Raw genomic sequence first — 15,626 nt, forward strand, 5'->3', positions numbered from 1 at the left:
CTACATCAGTATGTTGTCAGTAATTCAAGCATTGTCGTCTTAACGGTAAGTTTTTAATTAATTTGTGAAGTCCATAACTTACTCTAAAGCTAATAAACAATGACTTTATAAGTTTCCATTTTTTAAAATAAGCCCAATATAACATTATTCTCGTTAAAACTGACAATGGTTTAAGTTATATGTATTTTGTTTTGTTTGTGTTTTAAAGTTATTTATAATAAGTCAAATTTACTGTTTTGTGCACTTATATCAGAATCATTTTGGATAATAAAGTTTATTGTTAACTTGTAAAACACACCTGCCTATATTACATGTCTTCGTCACGTCATTTTAAGTGTTTGATCACCACATTTGTGGTGTGATCATAGAGTGATCATTGCAAAAAGTATTTATATATAGTATATTCTGTTAATGTATATAGTGTATTCTATGTACAGTACTGTAGTAGTATAATATACTGTAGTATATGTGTACTGTACTATAATATGCACATAATGAATATCGGCCGATATATCGTTATCGGTCTTTTTTTACTCTCTAATATTTGGATCGGCATCGGCCCCAAAAAATGCATATCGGTCGGGCTCTACACCATTACAAACATAGATACAGTGGGGCAAAAAAGTATTTAGTCAGCTACCAATTGTTCAAGTTCTCACACTTAAAAAGATGAGAGAGGCCTGTCATTTTTGTCAAAGGTACACGTCAACTATGAGAGACAAAATGAGAAAAAAAAATCCAGAAAATCACATTGTCTGATTTTTTAAGAATTTATTTGTAAATTATGGTGAAAAATAAGTATTTGGTCAATAACAAAAGTTTATGTCAATACTTTGTTATATACCCTTTGTTGGCAATGACAGAGATCAAACGTTTTCTGTAAGTCTCCACAAGGTTTTTACACACTGTTGCTGGTAGTTTGGCCCATTCCTCCATGCAGATCTCCTCTAGAACAGTGATGTTTTAGGGCTGTCGCTGGGCAACTCAGATTTTCAACTCTCTCCAAAGATTTTCTATGGGGTTGAGATCTGGAGAATGGCTAGGCCACTCCAGGACCTTGAAATTATTCTTACGAAACCACTCCTTCTTTGCCCGGGCGGTATGTTTGGGATCACTGCCATACTGAAAGACCCAGCCACATTTCATCTTCAATTCCCTTGCTGACGAAAGGAGGTTTTGAGTCAAAATCTCACGATACATGGCCCCATTCATTCTTTCCTTAACTCGGATCAGTCGTCCTGGTCCCTTTGCAGAAAAACAGCCCCAAAGCATGAGGTTTCCACCCCCATGCTTCACAGTAGGTATGGTGTTCTTTGGATGCAACTCAGCATCTTTCTCCTCCAAACACAAGAAGTTGAGTTTCTACCAAAAAGTTATGTTTTGGTTTCATCTGACAATATGACATTCTCCCACTCTTCTTCTGGATCATCCAAATGCTCTCTAGCAAACTTCAGACGGGTCCGGACATGTACTGGCTTAAGCAGGTGGACACATCTGGCACTGCAGGAATTGAGTCCCTGGCTGCATAGTGTGTTACTGATGGTAGCCTTTGTTACTTTGGTCCCAGCTCTCTGCAGGTTATTCACTAGGTCCCCCCATGTGGTTCTGGGATTTTTGCTCACCATTCTTGTGATAATTTTTACCCTATGGGATGAGATCTTGCGTGGAGCCCCAGATCGAGGGAGATTATCAGTGTTCTTGTATGTCTTACATTTTCTAATAATTGCTCTCACAGTTGATTTCTTCACACCAAGCTGCTTACCTATTGCAGATTCAGTCTTCCCAGCCTGGTGCAGGTCTAAAATTTTGTTTCTGGTGTCCTTTGACAGCTCTTTGGTCTTGGCCATAGTTGAGTTTGCATTCTGACTGTTTTAGGTTGTGGACAGGTGTCTTTTATACTGCTAACAAGTTCAAACAGGTGCCATTAATACAGGTAACAAGTGGAGGACAGATGATCCTCTTAAAGAAGAAGTTACAGGTCTGTGAGAGAAAGAAATCTTGCTTTTTTGTTATTGACCAAATACTTATTTTCCACCATAAATTGCAAATAAATTCTTAAAAAATCAGACAATGTGATTCTCTGGATTTTTTTTTCCTCATTTTGTCTCTCATAGTTGAAGTGTACCTTTGATGAAAATTACAGGCCCCTCTCATCTTTTTAAGTGGGAGAACTTGCACAATTGGTGGTTGACTAAATACTTTTTTGCCCCACTGTATGTATATGATATTCAATTTTTGTCATTAGAGCCTCGTAAATCTTACACATTACAACTTTAAGTGAATGTTTGGTTAACTGTTGAGGAAAATATCTGATGTATAAGATTATATTAGATCCTTGCATTATACTTAAAGCTGTCTGTCTCAATGTCAATCAAACAATAAAAGAAAGAAAAAAGTTGAACATACATTTTCCAATAGTTTTGTTATTGACTTTCTTTGTGCTAAATCTATTAGTTTATCCATTATTTTAAGGTATGGATGCTGTAATTTTTTAGCATGACGTTGTCATACTCAATACTAGTCAGAATTTGAGTCTGATACCGCTCCATTGAGCTATAATTATGAGGCGTGTCTCAACCGAAAAATGCCTCTGCACTCAATTGGATAGACCTACGACCAATCAGAGCAACGGAGTGTGTGTGTGAGTTAGGCTTGGGCGGTATCCAAATTTTGATACCACCAAACCGCCTCCCTATTTTACCCCGGTATACGGTATTACCGTGAATAATTATAAAATTATGACGTAAGGGTCAGACAGCGTCACCATAATGTTGGCTTGTGCCTAAACCCTTCAGAAACTGAATACCAAACACGTATACTGAAAAAAATAGCAAAATAACATGCACAACAATATTAACAACTTTTATTAGCAACAACTAGCAGTTTATAAAAAAGTTAAATACAAAGGTCAAACAGAATTAACCAGTTGCTGGTTAAAAAGTGATCTCTTAATTAGGCTATTATAGACAGTGGACTAAACGCTACTACAGTTAGCCATCTCATTCCAATTTCCAGGATCTTTTTGTGTGAAGTGAACAAATCCCTCACACTAAATTTTTCATAACTCGCCTGTTTGTACTTATAAACCAATAAAAACATTTGGCGCAAGGTCAGGGCATTTGGGTTCTGGCGCGAGGTCACGGTGTTTGGTTTTGTGCACTCACATTGCATCAAGCTAAAATGTTATCAAAGCAAGACTTGAAAAAAATTGCTCAACATTTAAACCTATTTTCTGCACATTCCACCATATTTTAATGAAATAACGAAAGTCCTCCTTCTGTTAACTTATATTTCTGCATATTCCAGCATATAAAATAAAAATATTTTTTGTAAAATCCAGCAATAAAATAATTAAAACGCAAGTCTTTCCTGGTTGTATTCCAAATTATTAACATTTACGTCTTTTAACAGTAAAGTGCAGATTAAGTTTTGTTTTTGTAAATCATTAGACATTTTTACCACTTAATTAGGTTTTGTTTTGTAGAAAGCCTGTCTTTAAAGTGAATTTCGTTTTGTATAAATTGTGTCTTAATTTTAATAAATGTTTCATCAACCAATTGCATGTATTTAATAAATAAAAAGCAAATTTAGTAGAGAATATAATAACCGTGACATGGAGGCGCCGGCACGGCGCGTTCGCTTGCATTGCATTGTTAACTAGAACGCACGGATCTCACCATAAATTAATGAAACTCATACATTAGCATTAAATATCTTTGCTGCATTCTTTCTAAAACAGACAAGGGCTTTCTTGCGGCTCGCATCAGCAGAGCATTGCATCGTCCATGTTTCACTTAATAGAAGTTGACACTTGTCTTTTTGAAAAATAAAAAAGTAATTATAATTATACAAAAGAGTTGTTCTAGTCGTTATTAGAAGGCACAGAGTGAGTTAGACCTGCCTTGGCGGTGCGTCTTTTATGCATTCTGAAGGTGCCTGTTTTATCCATCGTGTTGCAGTCTATTAGGCAACATTCCGCATAAGATGGGCTTAGATTTGGAAATAGATTACATCTACATTTCAGTGCTAACTGATAAGGTGATGATGATCATCATCTTTCTTTATTATTTTTAGCACTACCTCAAACTTAAGCGGCTTCTCTTCGGAGCTGTCATTTTCTTAAATAAGTCGCGGCAATGTTTCAAATGAGCTTCTAATGAGACAAACGCCTTTATTTTCCACGCGATCATCTTACTCAAACCATTTTGAATCTAAGGAGTCATTTGTCCTCCGATTGCATAAGCAGCATACAAGCTCCTCGGCGACGCGTTTGCGGGAATGATGTTTCGGATGAGCCGGAGGCAGAGCAGCAGAGAGATGCGACAGAGTTGCGAAATTGCATGCGCGGCTCGAAATAGCTGTTATTTCAAACAGCGTAACATATTTTAAACTCTTTGGTTAATGGCTCGATGGTAGGTAAAGAAAATTTTTAGATTTCGCCCTCCCTAATTTAATATTTAATCCTTGTCTGCTATATAAGTTCATTGTTTTTTTTTTTAAATGCCGGTATGGCGGTATAGAAACTGATACCTTTGCTATTTTTAGATCCCGCGGTATACCATATTACCGTATTACCGCCCAAGCCTAGTGTGAGTGTATGTTGAAATTACGTCTTTGCAGCCTGACCGAACTGCTAGTTATTTCGCTACAATGACACTAACATTGTGATTATACTGAGTTAGCGAATGTACATCAACACCTATTATGTTTACAACATTTCGTTTATGTCACAACATGAAGTATTTACTAAGTCATACAGTCAGACTATCTCTTACCATTTGTATGTTAGGTGAACTTCATCCACGACGATATCCATTACGTTTGCTTGAAAATATTGGAGCCTAGCATGTCCCTCCACTTATTCAGCAACCACGATTCCGTGGTCCGAAAAGAAGCTGGAAACGACCGCTAATTATATCCATCTCGTCGTGCACGCTGAGTTGCATCGCCGTGATAACGTTAGCCATTTCAGTTGCGACCAACTTTTGCCGAATAGGAAGGACAGCAAAAACATCAACAAATGCCTTGATCGTGTTTCTCTGTTCCTCTTTTTAAATCAATGCTCTGTCGATATCTTTTAGAACAGACTCAATGTCACAATCCACACATCTGAATTCTACAGCGGCAGCCATTTCGTTGTAAACAGATTCAACACACGCGCTCTTTGGTGACGTGGTTCATTACGTTACTGTTGATCATCTGTCCATCATCGTATAAAGCCTGCCCTGACAATTTGATTGGTTCGACCAGCATTTGTCCTAGCATAGTAGCACCTCACCGCAGAAACCCCAGACCGATCTTCCCGTTTTCAAAATCTTGTGGGCGGGGCTAAGATTGGCTGGCACCCAGGCTAGTAATTTTTCTTTTGAAACAACAATTACAAATTAATGTTGCACACCTGTAGGTGATCGATAGGTGTGTCGTAAAAAAGAGACTATGAAGTCCAACTACAGACACAAACAAAGAAAACTCCTGCATACTATCTGCTTGCAAAAAAGTATCAAAATCTCTTTAATGGCAACATTTCGATCGTATGATCTTCATCAGGCCTCAAAACAAACTCCATTGTATTTAAAATATTAACATGACCAATCACAATGAGGAAACATCAATGACCAATCAAAGTGCATGAATACCTCATTAAAAACACATCACATAATTAAGACCACACTCATATTTAAAAATGGAAAAGATTACAACATCACATTAAATAATGCTTCATCATTCATATCCATAGGTGATAACGTCTGAAGAGTAAAAATTAAAAATAACTTGCGTCTCTGTAGGAGCAATTCAATATCACCTGGGTGGCACATTCAATTTTTCAATCCCACAGAAACGTAAGGAAGAAACATCATGATTCAAATACACAAACTGCGCAGCAACTGGATAGTTAACATCTTTTCTTTTTATAGAATTCTTATGTTCACTAATTCTTTGTTTTTAGACATTACTTGCTGGTCACAAATATTTAATTCAGTAAAGTAAACTTCACAAAATCCTGATTTTACTAAAATATTTGTACTCACCTTTGACAGTTACACTGAATCTCTTTTTTGATGTTCCAGTGCCAGTTTGGATCTCTGCCTCATATTGTCCAGTGTGTTTGATTCTCATGTTCTTGATGGTGAGATCTCCAGTTAAAGTGTCTGATATCTGCAGTCTGTCTCTTAATCTCTCATCAGTGGATTCATCATATGTGATCTTATAATTAATCATTTCAACTAGAAGAATGGAAGACCCCTTTTCTTCAAATCTCCACAGTATCTTATCCTTTTTCAGTATTTCAGTATCAGTGTGTAGAGTAACAGATTCACCCTCATACACTGACACTGACTTCTCTTCATCATTCACAGCACCAATCACACCTGCACACAAAAACAGAGACAATAATTTAGAGATGCAATCTATCAGACTGCTGGTAAAGTTAGTAAACAGATCTAACTCAGAATCTTGTCCAATAAACATTATTTGATTTGTTATGGTGTGAAAAGACAGGCATGTGCTACATATTTATTTAGCAATGAGCAACCACTTATAATTTAAACCAACTACAAATGAGAAAAACATAATTGAATCACAGTAACAAATCTCAGTTCAAAATTATTTTGGGGAGTTTGTGTGGAGTTTCAAAAGCAGAAACAAGTTTTTCCTGGCTCAAAATTGGTCTTCAATGGTGGCAAAGTTCATAGTTACACAGTTAAAAGTACCCCACGTGAAAAGAGAGCCAAACGTGCTTAGAAATGTTTTATGTAAAAATGACACTATTAAAACTAAAGTATAATAACCAAAGTATGTGTTCTTTGTAAAGATTTACAACAAATGCACACAAAGTTCTATCCAACTATGCTGGAGCTTAAAGGACAGACCACCCCACTGACTTGACTTCCATAGTAGTATTGTTAAACGGGGCTCAAAAACAGGTTGGTTAACCCAAACATGCTCAAAATATCTTCCTTTATAGACCCCTTCAATGTTCGTGAACATCGAACAACTAGGTTGGGTGCGCACGCAGCATGGGGTCAGAAAAATGGCACGGCTAATAAAAACCGATCATACAATAAAGGCTTTCTAATTTAATTAACAGGGCTGATAAATGATGACTTACCTGAAATGAAGTGAGCACTACAAACACAAGCCTCTTTGATCTTTGCAATGTGCCAGTCTGCATGTTTAATTGCTTGCAAGCACATATGTCGCCTATTTTTTTTTAATGGATGAGATCTAGTGGCCATTGGTGCCAGTTCCACCGGACACATCCCGAACATGTTTTCGGGTGCGTTCTCCAGAAGTCGCGTTGGCCTTCAAACGTCATCAAGGTTTAATATTTCGGGTTCAATTTCAGAAAAGCAACCGTTACATTTCAAGGTAAGAATGAAACTACAATGATTGTATGTCTTAAAAGAAATAAATCTTAATTTTCGAATGTATTTTAACTGAAATGTGAGAACCTCGATGACGTATGCAGTCGAGCAACGCGACTTCCAGAGAACACACCCGAAAACATGTTCGGGACGTGTCCGGCGGAACTGGCACGAATGGCCACCCTAAAAGATCCTGCAGGAATCCTGAACAACTTAACAGCAGAGCTGGTGCAATTTTCACAGCCCACGACGCAACAAGTAGGTGACAATACTCTTTGGATTTAACCGAACAATACACAACTCAACTTGATAGAATGACTTTTCTGACCCTGTCATGCGCAATGCAAACCGCAAAATCTCCTATGACGTGAACCGTAAAGGGTTGATTATTTTGTCCTGCTGCTAATATGTTGAACATTGATATTATTCTAATTATTCTAATTTTAACTAGTATTTACTACACAGTCAGCAGCATATTTCGCATCCAACACATTGTAAGTTATTTGAACAAACCATAATAAATATATTAAACTATTACATTTATTCCGTATTGTATTTCATTCATTTAATAAAAATATTATTATATCGCTTCTTACATAAGCTTATAAAATTATTTGCTTATTTTAAAATATTTTGCCTTTTTATTTTAAACAAAGGACATGCAAACACATTAAGAACTATTATAAACATGAACTAATAAGCAGTTAATGTCGTATTCTGTACTGTAAGTGCATTTTTGTAATAATATATAGTAGCTGAATAAATAAACCAGCTCTAAATCAGCATATTTTATCAGCATAATATTAGTTGTTTTTAAACTGTTGTATTTATTGTTTAAATTATTCTACGAAAGGTTTCATTGGAGGGATGTGTGGATACCGATAATGGTTGCACGTGAGCCACATACACATTTAGCTCTGATGCATGGATTATGGTTTTAAGGTGACCAAGAATGTAAAACTGTATTTACCTCATCATAGCTGAATTATTAGAGCTCTGTATATAGTAATGACATATTGTGAGCCTCAAACAGTAATGTTTCCTCATTCTTATGTAAATCTGTGAATTCAAAAGTCCACTGAAAAACAGGCTGATCTCAACACAACACCAACAGTGACGTAACCGTCGAGATGTACGCCCCCAACATTTCTATATACCCCATATTCTAGGCCAGCCGGACGTAAACAGCAGAATCATCGGAAGTTTTGCAGGTATTGAGAAGAAACAAGCAAGGATGTAAATGGCAGAACATGGATATAAATGTTATGTTCCAGTCACAACCAAACACCGGTGAAATTCAATCTAATGCTGTTTGTTTACTTTGGCCATTTCACAGCGAACAGTTCTTTGAACCTGGGACAATATCAAGCGCTTCGCTCAGCGTTTGTTACTGAAAAGGGGGCAATATGGCAATTACAACCCCTACCACACACCGCAAGTAGTGATTTTATTACTGTTGACTTTGGTTTAAATGTAAAGTTTCTTAGTGAGCAAACAACATTAACGATAATTTACAGTGTTGTCGAGATCGAACGCAGGATGCGTCTGAAGTAAAGTTTACCTCAGCTATTGTTAACTACCAAACTAAATGGCATATATTGCATGACGACCTATTTACACGGATGTTAATATTCATTACTGCCTGTGTTTTCATATAATTCAACTAAATACTAATTTAACTGAAGTGCGCGTGTGCTTCGTGTCACTCACCTTTAAGTACAAATTCAAACTTGATATTAGGAAGTTTTCCCTGAGCTCTGTGAACACAACTTGCTGACAGCAGTTTGCCTTTATTCAGAAACAGCCCAAATAACGCGACATAAAATCCTTACAGGCACTGTCATAATATTTCTGTCTTCATCACGGCACAGAGTAATGAAATACATCCATAAAAACGTGTTTGTCATTTAACATTTAAATAATAGTCATTTAAACATCTCGCGATTAAGTCCTGAGCTGGTGACGTGGTTGGGAAACAGCCAATCAGAGCGCAGCGCATTATTATTATTCATGACCCTTTCATACAAGGTAATAACCGAGGGGCAACCTTCCGATCTCTCTGATGAAGTCAATACCGAAGTATCTTAAACTGCAATTCACTGACTGGCCGCTTCAGGCAGGCTACAAAAGGGAGTCAATTCCCATAGACCACCATGTTAAAAATGGCCAACTTTACAGTAGAAAATAATATGTACAGCCTGGTACAAAAAGTGTTTTTTTTTTTGTCTGTATAGCTAATTTTGCCCTTCATGACAACTGTGAGGGGGGTGAATTTTTTTGTAACTCATCCGTTTAAATTATATTAAGTCTGCATAATTAAGGGCGTGGCCGCTTGAGTGACAGTTGAACAGCCACTGTTGTCACTAGAATCGAGCTAGGCTGGCATGGTTTCAGCAACCAGACACCTCAGCATCAACCACGTCTCGCCTCTTTACCCATTTTCGGTTTTCTGCGAGTGATTCGCGGTGAGGCACGGCCAAGATGGCGACGACAGGCAACACCTAAGCTTCAAAAACGATCTTCACAAACCAATGGGTGACGTCACGGACACAACTTCCATATTTTTTACAGTCTATGGAGACAGAGCGCAGTTATGCAAATTTGAAAACCACACCCATCGGGGGGGGAAACAACCCAACCGTCTCCATTGACTTTGTATTGCGAGAAGCCGCCTCCTTGTCATTTCTGGCTTATAACAAAAAACAGAATAATGCCTAAAAGCTGCTGTGTGACAATATGTAGAGCTAACAAGCCAAAGAACCCAGAAATAAGTTTTTATAAGCTGTCAACCTGTAAAACTCAGCCATTAAGGAGAAAAAAGTGGATCGCTGACTATGTTTCCTCCTAGTGAGCGCAGTTCTATAATAGTAGTACTATGAAAAGTTGCCTGTATCCACTTTTGCATCTTTAAATGCTTGTTTTTTGAGGTCGACAGCTTATAAAAACGTATTTCTGGGTTTTTGGCTTGTTAGCTGTACACTTTGTCACACAGCAGCTTTTAGGCATTATTCTGTTTTTGTTATAAGCCAGAAATGACAAGGAGGCAGCCTCTCGCAATACAAAGTCAATGGAGATGGATGGATTGTTCCCCCCCGATGGGCGTGGTTTTCAGGTTACCATTTCATCATGAGGGCAAATCCTAGGGTTGTAAATGGACATGTAAAAACGTCCCTGGATCATTTTTTTTTTTACTTAAAAAGCCACATCCCTTATATTTAGATATCAAAGAACAATGTAACGTATTATTTCAATCCATTCTTGGTCACCTTTAAACAGATGTATTGTAGAGATTTACTGCGTTTGTACCAGTTATTCTGGCAACCCCTAACTGCACAAACTATGCCGGTCTTCGTGGATTTCATAATAAACATTAACAAGGCAGTCAAAAAAGCACAATCGTCTCCCTTGACGGTGGCTTTAGTGGCTTACAGGAGTCTCACACAAAGTAGAAGAAAAGAAGGTGGATAGTAAACCATTTTCATATGTGGGAAACACTGACTTCATTAATAGTAACTTATGTCAAAACATCTTCACATTTTTTATCATCAAATGCATCAGAAAATTACAAAAAATACATGTTGCCTTCAGGAAACATTGTACCGTAATGAAATATCCAAAGGCCATATCAGGCATAGTAGATTGGGATGTGTAAATGATTTGGAATTATCTAATTGCATTATTATGTTTATTAATTTTTTTGTGCCAGATTTAAAGCAGAAAAGACATAAAAAATATATTTCCTCATAATAGCATAATGCGTACAAGCTAACGTTACAGCAGACTTTCACTTTCTATCAGCAAATGCCGTTTCCGGTTGCAATGTAAAAATATCTAAAATCATAAACTTACCGCAAACGAGTAATAAAATAATGCATTGAACAGAGTTCCTCATACTGCTGTTGATTCCAATAACAACTAAATACATTTAGTTGCGGTCATAAAAAGGTTGTGCCTGCAAGTGTTTGCAGTCTAGAAGCCGCACCCTAACGACCCTCAACAACTGCTAACAGAAAATCTACTAAAAACCAACAGAAACGGCACTATACACCAATGAATTTACTTGATTATATATCAAGTACCAGAAAAAAAACTTCCAAATATCCCAAAAGAACACGGAGAACACCCAATCCAACAGTTAAAACGTCGTCTTGTTGTTCTTCTTCTTCGTTTTATGGCAGATTGACACCATGAATTATCAGATGCATACCGCCACCTACTGTATCGGAGTATGCAGCATGGACATGATCTACTTTGCATTTAACGTCGTAGTAAATACAGTCTTCTACATTATCTATTGCATCGAACGTCAACGACGCCGCCACATTGGTCCTGGCATGAGCGCCCAGTAAAAAAGTAAATGGAGAGTTAACAGATTTCAGTGATTTACTATCTACGTGGAGTACAAAGATGTTTTCGTAAGGTTATCAAAATTCACGTTTGTCAAACATAGATTTTTTCTGTGTAATAGACAACTTGCACAACCTCTTTCACGTCCACGTTCTCCTCAATGCGAAGAGAGATGCTGTTGTGCATAGTTGCGGTTAGGCGCACATAAGCACGATTATCACAATGCACTTCAATACTTGTTGGTTTTCAGCTTTCTGACAATACGACAAAAAACACACCCGTTTATTATTACTTTAGTATTTATTTATGTGTGTTGTCTTTGGATTTTCCTTTTGCAACATCCGTGGCATGTGTGCCCCAGATGTGTCCACTTCCCGGTACGTCCTGTTAAGGGGTCGTGTGCTCCAAGGTCGTGCATTTAAAGTTCCGGACGGAACAATTACATTTTTATGTTAAGGAATCTTTACTTTTATTAGTATGGGTTATAATTGGTGAAAGTATTTTAAAACCCCAAAACCGTACCCAATTGTAAAACAAAATACACTTATAATTACACAATTTGCTAACAGTGAAAAACATAATAGGCCTACTAACAACTTTACTTTCTAACATAAATATCAGTGGTGGGCAACAATATATATATTGTGAAAAAAAATACCCATATATATATATATACTCATATATTATATCATTGTTGCCCACCACTAACATAATAATAACATTAATAAACATAATAAGGCAATTAGATCATTCCAAATAAACTACACTTGTATCCCAATCTACTAGTATGCCTGATATGGCCTTTAGTGATTTCATTATGGTACAATGTTGCCTCAAGGCAACATGCATTTTTTTGTAATTTTCTGATGCATTTGATGATATAAAATGTGAAGTTGTTTTGACATAAGTTACTATTTCAGTGTTTCCCACATACGAAAAGGTTTACTTTCCACCTTCTTTTCTTCTCCTACTTTGTGTAAGACTCCTGTGAGCCACTAAAGCCACCGTTAAGGGAGACGATTGTGCTGTTTTGACTGCCTTGTTAATGTTTATTATGAAATATATAATATATATAATTTAAAAACATTGATATATATAAATAGAATGTATTGTGTTTAAATATAATAATTTCACACAAAACACACATACAGGTGCTGGTAATATAATTAGAATATCATCAAAAAGTTGATCATTCCATTCAAAAAGTGAAACTTGTATATCATATTCATTCATTACACAGACTGATATATTTCAAATGTTTATTTCTTTTAATTTTGATGATTATAACTGACAACTAAGACACATCCCAAATTCAGTATCTCAGAAAATTAGAATATTGTGAAAAAGTTCAATATTGAAGACCTCTGGTGCCAATCAGCTAATTAACTCAAAACACCTGCAAAGGCCTTTAAAGGACAAGTTTGGTATTTTACACTTAAAGCCCTGTTTTCAGATTGTTTATAATGAAATAGAACGGTTTTGACTGAAATTTCGACATATGCGGCTGCCCCGAGAATTTTTGGGTGTTTGTTGTATCACCTCCCACCTCTACGGCTATATAGGTGCACTGGAACAATCCTTCCTAAAATGCATTAAACTTTCGTTTACAAAGACGTGAAACTCACCGAGTGGTCAGGGGTGTTCACTGATATGCTCACACAAAAATCCAGCTAAGTTTGTCCAGCAACCTCGCCTGACCTTAACCCCATAGAAAATCTATGGGGTGTTGTGAATGTGATATGTCAGACCCAACAATGCAGAAGAGCTGAAGGCCACTATCAAAGCAGCCTCATAACACCTGAGCAGTGTCACAGACTGATCAACTTTATGCCACGCCGCACTGCTGCAGTAATTCAGGCAAATGAGCCCCAAATAAGTATTGAGTGTTGTATGCTCATACTTTTCATGGTCATACTTTTCAGTTCACCCAGGTTTCTAAAATTCCTTTCTTAGTATTGATCTTAAGTAATATTCTAATTTTCTAAGATACTGAATTTGAGATTTTCCTTAGTTGTCAGTTATAATCATCAAAATTAAAGAAAGAAAAAAACATTTGAAATATATCATTCTGTGTGTAATGAATGAATATAATATAAAAGTTTCACTTTGTGAATGGAATTAGTGAAATAAATCAACGTTTTGATGATATTCAAATTATATAACCAGCACCTCTCTCTCTCTCTCTCTCTCTCTCTCTCTCTCTCTCTCTCTCTCGCTCTCTCTCTCTCTCTCTCTCTCTCTCTCTCTCTCTCTCTCTCTCTCTCCTCTCTCTCTCTCTCTCTCTATATATATATATATATATATATATATATATATATATATATATATATAATATACATATATATATATATACTGTTGCTTTGTATGCGATCATGTTTTTTGCATTAAAGCACTATACATACATTTTACACTGAATTGAATTTAAATTAGCAAAGTGCAGATTTAATGCTATTATAAAACACAACATAATGATTCAAATATTTAATAAAAACATGTGTTGCATGTGATTGTCAGGTCCCGTCTCTCTCATGCATAAAATACTGCAGTAGGCCTATATTTAATGTATGTACTCTGCAGTTTAATTCAAACAGTGCTAATGCTCTTCACATTTCTGTGATTTGCATTCTGTGGTTAAATGTCTAACTGCAACGACCTCTGTGTAAGAAGAAACTATGAAATGGTATGGTTCACCAGTCGTTGCTGTCTCAGATCAGTCTGCATTAAAGCTAAATTATTTATTTATTTTTCTAAGATTGTTCTATAAAAGTGTTGGCCCCTTTCCTGATTTTTATTCCTGAACTTTCATTAATCACAAAATATAATGTTGTGTTTACTTGTGTTATCTTTGATGATTAATATTTAAATTTGTTTTATGATCTGAAACATTAAAGTGTGACACACATGCAAAAAAAAAAAAAAAATCAGGAAGGGGCCGACAGCACTGTACCTACTGATGTTTAAAATAATTTGTCTTGTGTCACTAATATGTACCTTATTTTAAACAGTTTGGGTTTGGGCAGCATTGTAAATAGTCTACATGTAACTACCCAGCTAGAAATAAAAAGTTCTAAGAACGTTCCCTGAAAGTTCCCGAATGTTCCCAAAAACATTCTGCCAACGTTAAAAGCGGCTAGTTTTTTTTAAGTTCTAAGAACGTTTCTGTTGTCTGAACGTTAGAGTAACGTTACATTTTACCATTTTTAAACGTTATGAGTATGACAATGTCATGTTTTAATGTTCACACAATGTTTAAAACAACAACTGTTTATTATATAAATAATTATATTATTATATTGATTGTTATGTAAATGATAGAGAAACATTGCATTTTATTATTTTATAAAACATTATTTCTGTATGCAGTAAATATATTGCTGTAGAAAACTCAATTCACTTACTAGGTTTAGATGTTGATGTTTCATTTTAAGTCACCCTTATTGTGATTCGTGTTTGTTTTAGTTGGTCTCTTGACACTTGACTTTTTGCCTACTATTTTTTTCCTGGTTGTGTTAACTTTGTGGTAATGCACCACATTTGTTATGAAAAGTTATTAGTGTATTTCTGTGGTTGTTGGTACATAATGGTAAAGATCATCACCTAATTCATTTACTAATCAAAAGTTTATTTTCTGCCAATAATGTAAATGAGATCCAGCTCTTTCACAGCAGTTTGTCATTAAGGAGTTTTAGAAACTTTGGACAAAAAATATCCGCTGTATAATTGGGATGCCCAAACATCAAGAATCAGACTATGAATCTCAACCATGGTGACAATTAAAATTGTTAAAAAAATCCTTATTTATCCATGCTGCAGTGCATGCTGGGAGTCCTGAATGAGGTTTGTAATTTGTTAATACCCAGCATGCATTGCAGCATGAAGTTTTTCATTTAATTGTCACCATGATTGAGATTCATA

Source organism: Misgurnus anguillicaudatus, unplaced genomic scaffold (genome assembly GCF_027580225.2).
Source record: "Misgurnus anguillicaudatus unplaced genomic scaffold, ASM2758022v2 HiC_scaffold_34, whole genome shotgun sequence".
NCBI lineage: Eukaryota > Metazoa > Chordata > Actinopteri > Cypriniformes > Cobitidae > Misgurnus > Misgurnus anguillicaudatus.